This window comes from Cryptomeria japonica, chromosome 3 (assembly GCF_030272615.1).
Source record: "Cryptomeria japonica chromosome 3, Sugi_1.0, whole genome shotgun sequence".
NCBI lineage: Eukaryota > Viridiplantae > Streptophyta > Pinopsida > Cupressales > Cupressaceae > Cryptomeria > Cryptomeria japonica.
Genome location: NC_081407.1, coordinates 365,080,038 through 365,092,778, shown reverse-complemented (window position 1 = coordinate 365,092,778; position 12,741 = coordinate 365,080,038). Strand labels below are relative to the sequence as shown.

Below are 12,741 nucleotides of genomic sequence, written 5' to 3'. Positions count from 1 at the left end.
TTTTTTAATCTTCACCATGCTGTGCAATTTTTGCAGCAATTTTATAACCATCATTTATAGCAAGGAAATGTGGATAAGTTGCCATAAGAACGAAGATAATAAGTCTATAAAAGACAAATATATATTGTGAAGCAAAACGAGAAGCATGTGATGGAGCCATCAGCAATATACTTCTATAATTGAACAAATTCCATTCTTGGCATTAAGATTGGATACATATATATGCACATCCACTACATTGGATTTCCAAATGAGTGGTTAGGAATGACTTAACTGATACAATGGAATTTGGAAACAAGGCGGCCAACCAAACCCAAATAAAACACAGCATGTAGTCTATTTACAGAGAGGGCCTCAAAAATCAGAAAATACATCTGAAGAAAGAGAACAATGTGAAGGTTCAAGTGAAGATTACACAAGTTCCAACTCCATGCTATCCCCCTCCCACCTCATAAAGACACGTGGTGCTTGTCCTAAGGAGGAAGTTTGGAATGCCAATTGATGTACAAAGATGAAGAAAGGTGTCCATAGGAAGCACCTTCGAGAAGATATCTTCTAGTTGTGACTATGAAGACATAGCAGAAGTCAACCTTGCCTACCTGAAATTCGCCAAACTGCATATGAATCTCACTATTTTAGTATTCTAATGATGAAAAGGGTTACAAATGATCTGACCACTATTAATAAAAGGTGGGTTATCTTAGGGAAACCCAAGTCGAGAGAATTGTTTGATGTATCAAAGGATATGTAAGTTGTGTCTAGATGAAACATACATGGATTTTGCATGAATCTAGAAGCAATACTGACAGCATATGAAATATTTATCTACGTAGTAATGATATAACGAGACTTCCCACTAATGAGATAAACAAGACTTCCCACTAATTAACAAAAGGACACTCAGGAAGCAGAATGACCAGCCATTGAGTCCCAACAGCCAATAGAGTAAGAACAAGATGACAATCATGCATATCAAACATTTGTAGCAAATCTATGGTACATTGTTCAGAAATGAAGATGTTTTAAGTATCTTGGGTGATCTTAATCCCCAAGAAATTGTAAATAAGACCCATATCAAAAATGTCAATGGATGCATGGCACTTGCTCTTAATATCTTCAATTATAGATAATATATCACCATGCTTAAGAAGCTTACTAAAGACTATAAAAAGATTTCTTAAATTGGCAAACAAGGGTAGTGTTCATGTGTTTTTTAGAACACTTCGAACACAGAATAAAATACCAAGTATTCTATCCTCTCTTGAACAAAGAAACCTCATATGCTAAATAATATGATCAAATGAGGCAACTCCAAGGTTTACAATTTGAACAATCAACTTTAATTGTGGATAGACTTAGTGTATGTTATGTGATTTTGCTGGTAATCACAAAGGGACTTCCCTTATGAACACAATTGGAACGTGGAATCTAAACTTGCTTACTTGGAAAATAAAAGGCAAAAGCAATAAAGGGATAGGAAATCTAAGCTGAACCTAACAATGTAAGAAATGATTGCTAACTCGATGAAACCAAACCAAGCTTTGCTTCGCCAAGAGGGAATAACTACACAAAGATGGTGAACTCTCCCAAGGATAAGCAAATGTTTTTCATATCACTTATGCACACCAACATCATGAACAATGAGCATAAAGCAATTCAAGTTAAGCTTTTAGATAAGTTCAATCTAACCATACACTAAAACTTGCAATCAACAAACTCCAAATGGTATGAACATATAGGCTTCACCATTCATCAACAATAAAATCTTCCATTCAACAAATCAACATCTAAAACTTCAAAACTAGAAACCATGCAACATGTAGAAACTTGTACAAGGATCCACCATATCTTCAATGAAATCAAGTACTTATTTCAACAAAGCCTTGGCAACAATTTTTTGTTTTCTCCTAGCCTACTTCCAACTATCAACTACTCACATTTAACCCTTTACAAATGAGAGGATTGAGCCTTACATGGACATCCCAATTACAATCCAATGGCCCAATTGACTTGGAATCAACGGCTGAGATTACATAACAAAACCCTAATGAGTGTTAGTCACAACTAACTTCCTTCAACCAATGAGATCGGTGCAATGTTTAGGACACATGTCCTTTGAATTCAAACCAATGAAAAATGAGTTTAGGTATGTTGAACTCAGTGCCTTCCACATAGGGTAGTTATCCTTCTTGTAGGATGTGTCAAGTACATCGAACTTGGACGAGTTGGCATGAAATCTATTGATTGGTTTGATGGTGAATAGACGCCAACTCAACATGCCTTATCTTGTAGATCATAACAAACAAGTGTTTGTGTTTCAAGCAATATCGTTGACACTCATCATTATCCAATTTCTTGGCATGATGATGGATCGTATTACCCAATTCTATCATCTTTGTGATCAAGTCTCAAGCTTTGATTAACTATTCTAAAACTATCTCCATTCCTTGATCCCATTTCACTTTCACATTGGGGATCCTTTATGATACCCTGCATTGATCTTCGACATCCTGATTCCTTCCCTGCACATTCTTCATGATGCCCATGCTTGATCATCTTGTGCATGATGTACTTGACCAGGATTACCTCCTTGTTGTATTGGCTTTGTATCTTGGATTTTTGAAGGAAAATCATGATAATTGCCAAATTCTCTCATCTTCATTGTGATGTCTTGAATATCATAACGTTGTAGCACAATCTCCCATATGGTGGTTGTATCATTTGTAAAGATTTGAATTCCTTGTGGTGTGGTACTTGAACAAGCGACATCCTTGAATGCAAACACCCTATCATGTCATGAATCTTTGTGATAGTGATAATGTTGATATAGAGCAATGTTGTCTTGAAATGTAGACTTGTTCATGCATGGGTGAGTCTTTAGAAAGTACATCCTTTCTAGCATATGTAAACCTTGACCTTGATCTTGCAATCATCCCTCCTCAGCTTGAGTGTGTAGGTCTAAACTCCTTGTGCCAAACCTGAAAGAAACAAACATATTTGGATCAAAACACTAGGAATAAAAACAATTATCCATAAAATCATCCTTCTTACAACCTTTTCAAATTTGGAAATAAGTTTCTAAGGCTGGAAACTGATGATGTTGACTAGGAAAAGATGATGAAAATCGCTATCTATCAGGTCTGATCCGGAAATCAGAACTTGGTTTGCCAAATTCGTACTTAAGGCTTATGAAATTTGCTCAAAATCTACCTAAAAACCTACTAAAATTCGAATGAACGAAGTCTGTTTTGTAATGCTCTTGCACATGGTGATAAAGGACGGGACAATTTGCATAAAATCTGGACAAATTCGCTCTAGGTCAGTTCTGCTAATTACTTGTTTGGATTTTGATGTTGAAATAAACATTTGAGCTTTGTTTTGTATGCTTCTTTACCCCTTCAAATTTGCACCTAATCACTTGGCTGACTTGCACGTGTAATTATCTGTTTGTGTAATTAAGGTGTTGTACCTAGTAATAACCTCACCTAGGTCCTAATTACACTTTATCACTTAAGTTTACTTAGTGATCACGTTATACTTTAGGAGCATCTCCACTTTAGGTGGTTTTATCAAGTTATCACTTAACCACCTCAACTGGATCTGCCCCTTTAGTGGACTTATCACACTATCACTTTTCCACATTATGTGGGTGATAGGTTGTGCATTGCACAGTATGATGACACTTGTCATCATCTTGTTTATTCACCTTGCCTATATATGCAAGATTCATTATGTACATTTTTATGTCCATTAATAATATTATCATCTTGCATTGTGATGCAATCTTCTTGTCATCCTCTTGTGGAAGTTATCTTGGTCTTTATTTGATCCTGGGGATGTTGTAGAGTCGCCTAACACTCTAACATGGTATCAGAGCTCTCTAGGTGCGAAGACTCCTTCTCTTGAGAGGTGATTTTGGCTGGAAGCTGTTGTTGGGTGCAGTTTGAGGCTGTGTGGGCATCACTATTGCATCCGGCAGGTCATTCCAATGAATTTTGACTATAGATACACCTATATTCGGGTAAAATTGTTTTTGTAGCGAAAAATTTTAGTGGCCATTTGGCCCCTCCCGAACTGCAGTTTCCAGAATTAGTTTCTGTCATATCTCAATATTCTGGGAAAATCTGTCATAACCCCTGTTTGGGCATTGGATTATTGTGATTAAATAAATACGATAATTAAAACATTTATTAATTAACATTTAATAATATTGGAAAATCGTCTCATTTATGAGACTTCACGATTTCCCTCTAATATATAATTATTAATGTTTATTATTTGTTATGATTATTATTTATGTTATATATGATCATTATTTATTAATAACGAATAAAACTTAAAATAAAATTTATATTGCTTAATATTAAATAATAATAATATGAGTAATATAAATAAATACCGGGTGAGTGCATACGAGTAAAGATAAGTGAGTGTGTAAAATTGGTTAACATATGCGAACTAACTTCCGGTGCAGGGTGTTATTATATATTAATCGATGAGGCCGAGTGCAAATTCGTGGCAAAATTAACGGAATAGACAGCACTTGATCATGAGATCTAAACTAAATGTATGACCCCGGCAGTAGTAAAAAGGCATTTCACCAATCTAAGAAAACAAGTCAACAATATTCCTTCAAACAATAAGAGAATAGCTTGAGGGTGGGCAAATTTACATTTAATCATTTTCCGACTAACTTCGTTTTGCTTTCCAAGGTTAAGATAGGCTATAGCTTCCAATCTCTTGTTGCACACAAAGATATTCTCTTCATACATTCTCATGGTGATTGGCTTCAAAGAGGGACCAAAATATTAATATCATTCTTTTATATGCAATTTTTGTCTTTCAAGGCAAGCACCGCTATACCATATCATCTCAATGTAAATAGTCATCGGTTGATCTATAGCATTATTTTTATCTTCTCCCCGCATAGGTTGAACAATTATAAATTACATATTATTTCTAAAGCATATGCTTCCTCAGGGAGCCCTGCCATATTACCTCTGTATTAATTAACATCTCACCCCGTGCAACATTACGTACACAATACATTACATTGAATTGCAAATCAAAGAAGACCATTCAGAGGTAGCGGGTTCATCCATAGTCATCAGATGCTGAATACTTCTCAGAGAAGTGTATCTCAATGATCAGAACAGGTGCACAGAGACATTCAGATTCAGACCTCAACATCGATATTGCCTAAGAACATTATATAGAATCTGTACAGAAAGAGTCTATTAAATATATAATTATAAATATATAGTAATATTTATTATTCGCATAGTCTCCTCAAGCAGCGTTCTGCAAATAACTCTTATTTAATATTTTCCAAAACAAGCCATTGGAAACTCCAGGACCATTAATACTTCAAAATTATTAAGAAATCAGAGGAGTCTTACCAGGGACATTACAGTAATCGATGTATGAAGGTATATTTCGAAGTGTTAATAGCAACGGTAGTCCATATGGAAATCAGTAGCCAAGCGAAGGGCAATTAATAATCATGAATACCGACCATGACATGAATACCCTGCGATAGTCAACCACATAATAATAATAATAATGCTGTAGTTTGAATTATAATAGTATCAGCTAAGCAATGGTCCAGGACGATTAATGATTACAATTAGAGTAACACGATGTCAACTAATAATCAACACCCCTTAACAGTGTCGTCAAGTATAATCGATAAAGTAGAAAGAAAGACTAATCGCTTTTATGCAGAAATTAGTAGGAAATGGACAGCGATTCCAATACAGATTTAATCGTGGATTACATGGAAGTTACCACTAATCAATTGAAGGTTAAGGATCAGATATCGATTTGGGAAGTCTAGACCGATAACAATATTTGTCATAATATGATCCGGAGGCAGTGATAAATAGCCATGTCCTTTGGAATACAACTCTTCAGTCATGACCGCTTGGAGAAATATTAATACAAGATCGTAAGTCTCTTCAAGGGAGGAGGATTAGGAAAATGGCATATTCACAGCACTCAGGGGAATCCTGTGGTCAGCCGAGTAAAAGGGAGGTATATCATCCACCCGCAACAACATGAAGTACGCCCTATAACAGGGTACAAAGGTCAATCGAGCATAGCTATACAGATAAGGGCTAGTCCTCATATCTTCATTGCATGATCATATAAAAACAACAATTACTTCCATTCCTATTAAAGATAATCATTATATCAGGTTCCATTGACAGTAATTCAGATCAGAACTATTATTAATGTCACAGGCAGGACATGCTTATTTCCGGTGGCATGCATGGTGGTGTGCTTAATATTTATGCTTAGTATATGAATCCCAATAATTTCTTTATGTAGAATAATATTAACAGTCTGAAATATGTATTATAGGAATACATAATTTCATGAAAGTGGCAGATCAGATCTAACATGCGTCAGATCTGTCTCCCACTACCGGCCACTGAATATATCCATCACTAGTAATATTTTAGGCAGCAGTAGTAATAATAATAGGTTATTAGGAAATATTAAAATCATTGTCAACATATATATATATATATCACTAAGGAATAATATTAAAGTTATTAATAAGGATATTTATACAATAACAGATATTAATACAACAAATATAATTAATGTAATATCTTTTAGAAACTGCTCTGCAGTAACGTATAATAATCCATTAAACTAGTAATTAAAAAATATGTAAATGATTTATAGACGAACTGGAATAAGATTAAATTATCTAGTACTTGATAGACTAAAGAAAGAATATCACAGATCTGCTTCATGTTAAGATAGCTTTGACTCTTAATTAAGATAGTTTAAGTCATCAGTACTTTGAAATAGATTAATTATGGTTCAAACCGGCCTAAACCTAGAAAGGGACATTACAAAATCTGGCCCTTTAAGGGACACTGAAGGTTTTGGTACAGATTTTAAATTATTTTGGCAATATTCTACTCGGGACAAAATTCCTTTGTATCTAGCCACTTTTGTTGCAGATCTGTGGCTTTATTGCTGAGAAAAGGCCAGGACAACACTATTCTTTATCAGTGTATATTTGTTTGGGCCCTTTGACAGTTTCATTGGCAGCCCGATTCCTTATCTGCTCGATCTAGCTAATTAGAAACTTGTATTTGCCTTATTTGGTCTTGTGTTTGCAAAATCTGATAGTTTATTGCCAAATCCATCAAAGGTGGTCATTATTTGTTGGGCGATATCTTGTATGAGGTCACATCATTTACGGCCCCATTGGTTGAAGTTTGTAGTACCATTTCTTTGCCATTGGTTCATCTGATTCATGAGCATCCATTCACCTTCACCCTATTTGGCAAGCCAGTAAATGAGACAAACAGAATCTTCCATATGTCGTGTTTGTTGGGTGGATTGATCAAGATATCTCTTTGCATGCTAGGCGATTGTATTGGTCTATAGTTTTATATAGACCCACTGTTGATCTTTGGTGGCGACTCAATTCCGTGGTTGTCAGGGTTCCACCTTCTATCATCAAGCAAGGATCTTGAGTTTTGAACAGTGGTGTGTCGTGTATATCATATTGGATCGAGCCTCTTATTTTTCCCCAGGTAATACTCCTCCATCAATTGGCTGGTCCTTTATTATTCAATCTCACATTGCTTGTGATTGGTTCTTGTTTTGTTGACTGGTAAGGCTCATATCTGTGTGCTTGTGCCTTCATTCAAATCGAGTGTTAAGGAGCTAGTTCATTGTTGTCAGATTCTATGACCTATGGTCGGCCCATCACAATCCTTGGTCCTAGTATTCTGTTTAGGAGTTGTGTGTCTCATTGGGTTTCTCATATTTGTTGATGCGAACGCTATATATGAACATTTGTTCTTAACACCTACAACAACTCCACCACAGGAAAACCGGGATCTGTCTGCCTAAGACGTGGCGCCTGCGTAATTCATATTGTCTTAGGATCAAGCTCATTACCAACAACTCCATTCTACTGGAACTACTTTGCTCGGCCATATCTGCAATCTACTCCGCATACCTACAGGTTGATCAGAGTTTCCTTGGTGTTTTATTCGGCAGATTTGAAGAGCTTATACCTCTTCTCAGCCAGTGCTCTCATAGCTCAGTTTTCTTGATTGTTTTGCCACCTCTTTTATTGGCCAATCACAGTACTTTGTTTGTAGGCATCATTCATACGGGTGCATGCACCTGATTGTGTTGACACTCAGACAGATCTCATTTTGCGGATCTTGGAAGCCCCGTCATCCATATCCTATAGCTCCAATAGAACATATTCTGAGTTGTTTTTTTTCCTTTAAGCGCATAGACCAAATTCACGCGATTTGATCGAGCTCTGTCTTCATAGCAAGCTCTAATCGAGCGCAACAGACCTATTCAGTGGAGCTGTAAACAAATTGGTTCGTGGGTCCAGCTACGCTTTGGGGTATTTGGGATTTTATCCCATATGCATCCTGTATTCTTGCATCTTTAGTCATTCCTCTCGGCTTCTTATATTTGGCAATGGTGGTATTCATTACCTGCAAGCTGTGCCTAGCTCATCCTGTGACTATGATTTGGCTCTGCGAAAGATTTTTGCTTGGAGTGGTCGGCTTCTTTCACAGTAAGGTAATCTCTTCTTCTAGGCCGCGATCCAGGATTTTAGCAAAAGTTGTTATAATTTGTAGCTAATTCTTATTCGCTCGAGAGAGGTTTGATGGTCTTGTTGATCATTTGTTGCTTGGCTTGAAAGGAGTTTGAACATTGTGTTGTTAATTGGTGCGTACAACCACCAATTCATCGCACATATCGCCATTAAAGAAGGGCCCCACCATATCTTGTTGCAGCTATTTGGTTTAATTCTTTGGGATGTTGTGTTTGTGATGCCACTATTTTTTATTTTTTTTGGAGAATCATCATAATCGGTTTTTAATTACTTTGGAGAAGGGGAACCATAGGCAGTGAAGTGATTTTATTCTCACTCATCTTAGTGAATGTCATTTATTGCTTTACTTCTATAATGAAGTTCCTTGTCTTAGCACACCTTGTGAGTATCTTATTTGGAAAGGGTTTTGGGCTCAATTTTTTAAAGTTATTTTTGAAAATGTAAATGATGACATTCTGGAGTCACTTATCCACTTTGAGTGTCCTCATACTCTATGGACTCACATTCAGGAGGTACATTGAGATCATGATACTCCACCATCTCTCAAGGATCCTCTTTTCGATTCTCATGTGCCTCTTCATTCTTCGAACTAGATAACCCATGTTTGTGATCCTTTGGAAGTTGCAATTGCTTCAGAGGTTCCTAATTCTTCATCAAAGATAGTTGATCTGCCATCACTAGAAACTTCCATCAATCCTCATTCACAGGATTATCATTCTCTTCATAATTGGGATTCCTATGTGCCAGATATTGGTTCTTTGTTTGTGGAGTCTCACATTTCAGATTTGGGGGACACCTATGAGGGGATTTCTCTTCTCTTAGATGACAATTTCATCATAGTTGGGGAGTCTTCTACATTGTCTTTGGAGATTGACATTCATGAGTCTCCTCCTTCACTTGAATTGTCACATTCCATGGTTCAATTTGATCATGAGCATGTGATGGCTTCTTTGAGCTTGGAGACTCTATTCAGTTTTCATAGGCATCTCTGTTATTTGATGATTGTTGTGGCAATAGTGTTGTCACTTCATCTTTGTCTTTGGAACTTGTTCAAAATCAGTTTCCATTGGTTCAGTCGTCAGGTCACTACAACATACTAACCTGAGCAGCCATTCCTTCCTCTCCTTCATTTTTGTGCTTGAAATTGCCACCTTTTCTCCTCAAGTGGGGATGCCAAATACCCACCGGAATTCCACTAGCTTGAAGGACACTATGATGGTGGCACCCTAGTATTGCACAATGGATCTATGCGAATGGTAATCATATCCTGCTACAATGGTTTGAAGAACCAGCTCCAACTCCTTCACATTCAATACTAGCATTTGTATGGCGTGATCCACTTTTGCTCTCCTGAGGGAGTTTTTTCAAGGGTAGTCTAGTTCGTTTTCTTCCCACTAGTTATGGCACTCAAGGCCGGTTACACTCTCAAATTGTCACCATCTCCTCACGTTGCACCCTTGACCACACCTTGGTACCACTGCAACTAGCTCCTCCTGCTTTGGTCTTCATGACTCTGTGCGTGGGCGCTTGGCACTTGCCAATATTTTTACTCTTGTTGGCAAGACCGTTATTATTACAGTTCCCTTTCTTAGCTTGATTAGGGTTGCCCAAACTTGACTTTACCATTCCGAATTTGTTGTCGTCCCAATCTCTACCTCCAAGTTGTGTAATTCCTCCTTTTTCGTATGGTATAACCTATATCACTATGCCGACTTACGCTATTATCTCATATGGTTCTGTTTGCAACTCATTCAAACTCCTTTCATCACACAGTTGTGCTTCTATGGCGTACGATGTGCTTGTCTCTTCTAGCTGGTTTGTCCCTACCATACGGCTCTCCTTGGCCTTGTCAAAGGAGCTTCCATTGCTTTTGTCATATGGAATCCTCATGTACAGATGCCTCCCCTCGTCCAAAGTGAGTATGTATGACTTGCTAGGAATTTCCACTTCATCGAATCCTAGTGTGCTTACACCGTACAGACTTCTCTTGTACGGGCTTTCTCTTCCTACGTGTGCGCTTGATGATACTACATATGTGGTGCGGGGCACCCAAGCAATTTTGGTCCAATGGTGTCAATAGGGGTTTACTTTAGGGGTATTGTCATTTCATGATGTAATAAGGTCCTTTAGGAACATATTTGATGTACTTGAGTCATGTAGGGTCTATATGTTAAGTGCTGTCAATTTTGGAAACATTTTGCAAAAGTTGCAATGTTGTTTTGTGCATTTTCGGGTTTGATTGGAAGACAAACGATCAAGAGTTCAAAAATCAGTTAGAGACCATTGGTTTCCACCTTTTTGTGATGATTGCACTTATATATTGGCCTCTTAGACACGAGGCAAAGGTTGTTGGTTCAAAAATTTGAAGAAAGGCAATAAGAATTGCACCATTTTCCTACATTTTCTCTAGTTTTCTTCTGTTACAATGCTTATTTCGTATGGATACGGAAAGATTATGACTCAAGGCTGGATTTATTTGAAAGAGCATTGAATTACCTTTCATTTTGTACCAATTTTGTGAGGTTTCATTAAGTTTTGAGTGTTTTACAAGCAAATCTTTGAAAACTGACCTGAAACCCTTGTTTTAGGGGTTTGAAGCGAAGAGATATGAATATCTCACCATTCCATCGTTGAAATGTAGCCAAAATCAACGGAATGGGTGGTCTAGGTGTGCTCCAGATGGGTTTTGAAGGATTTGTGCAGGAGATGAAGTTTGAGGCCTTTTTGAGCAACTCCTAGCCTAATATCTTCATGTGTTGGTCTTAGAAGTGTAGGTAGAAGTCAGATTTTATTAGTGTGCAATTGGTGAGTGAAAGTGGAGGCCAAAATCCACTTATTGGGACTCCATGTGATGTGTTTAAGCCTCAACAGTAGTGGTTTGAAGTTTGGTGATTGAATTTATAGTACTTGCTTTGAAAAAGTGGCCTAATTAAGCCTAAAAGTCACATTACCGGTAAAAAACAGAGCCATTTGTTCCAAAACAACCACTATGACAAATTAGATATGTTGTAAAACTGTCAAAAGGATATCCATAAATGTCCTCCTTTTCCATGAAAACTGTCAGTACAAAAAGTTATGGTGGAAAAACCCTATGACTAGGGCTACAAGGAATCTAACCTAGTTGTGAAGCAACTCACTTCAAAGCAAGTTATGGGACATCAACCAAGGTTTGGTGGGTGTTGTTATGATGCCCTTAAACACTTTTGAAGTCTGCCCTTGAAAGATTAAACCATTTAGCGCTCTGTCTTAAGGTTGGGTGAAAAATTGCCATTGAATTGGGCTAGTGAAGGGTTAGGTGAGTTGGGAGAAAGATTCCCGCTTAGAGATTTTGCAAGCACTCCAAGGAGTGTAAATTGGTATGGTATTGTGTTTGATGACCTGCTCTGCATCAGTATGAACCAAAGAAACGGGACTCGGTGTAATGTCCCCTACCTGATCTATTTAAATATACTAAAATTGATAGATTTTCTTCAATAAGTTATTAACAAGTGCTTGTCTATTTTCCTCATTAGCTAATTAATTTCATTATTCATAGTTCTTAATATAGATATCAAACCCTGCTACTACTTCAGTTTTAAAGGAGAAGGGTTTACATATGTTACCAAAGTGCTTAGAGACCAACTACAATAGGTTCCCTCAAGCCCTTACCTATCTTGGGTCTATACCCTCAAGGCTTATTGGTCGCTGATCGCCACCCTATCTTGGGACTTAACCTATTGCTTGGATTTAGACTGCCCCTCTTTGGAACATCTCAATCCCATCTTCTTAAATACGGAAAGTAATAACATGATTTAGACTATGAGTATATATATTTCTTATGTATTATGAATACGTATATGAAATTAAGTATGACTATCATACATATTGCAGTCCATATTAGTATTACTATTAATTCTGCATAAGAACATTATTGGGCTTCATATATTTAATATTAAGGATACTTATTAAACACATCCCCATGCATACCACCAAGAACAAGGATGTTACTGCCTGTAACTTAATAACAGTTCTGATCTGATCTGATCCATGGTGCTCTTACTAGATGCTTTTGATTCCTTTCCTTTATATCTCTCAATGTGAGGGAGAGGTCACACCTCTTCATCATGTATGCCCTTTGGCAAGAGACA

The 12,741-nt window shown here is 37.1% G+C and overlaps 1 protein-coding gene across 8 annotated transcripts in view; it reads right to left on the bottom strand.

Moving 5' to 3' along the window:
- Positions 1 to 12,741, bottom strand: part of LOC131080024 (serine/threonine-protein kinase EDR1) — a 304,024-nt gene that overhangs the window by 129,888 nt on the left and 161,395 nt on the right. The window lies entirely within an intron of this gene.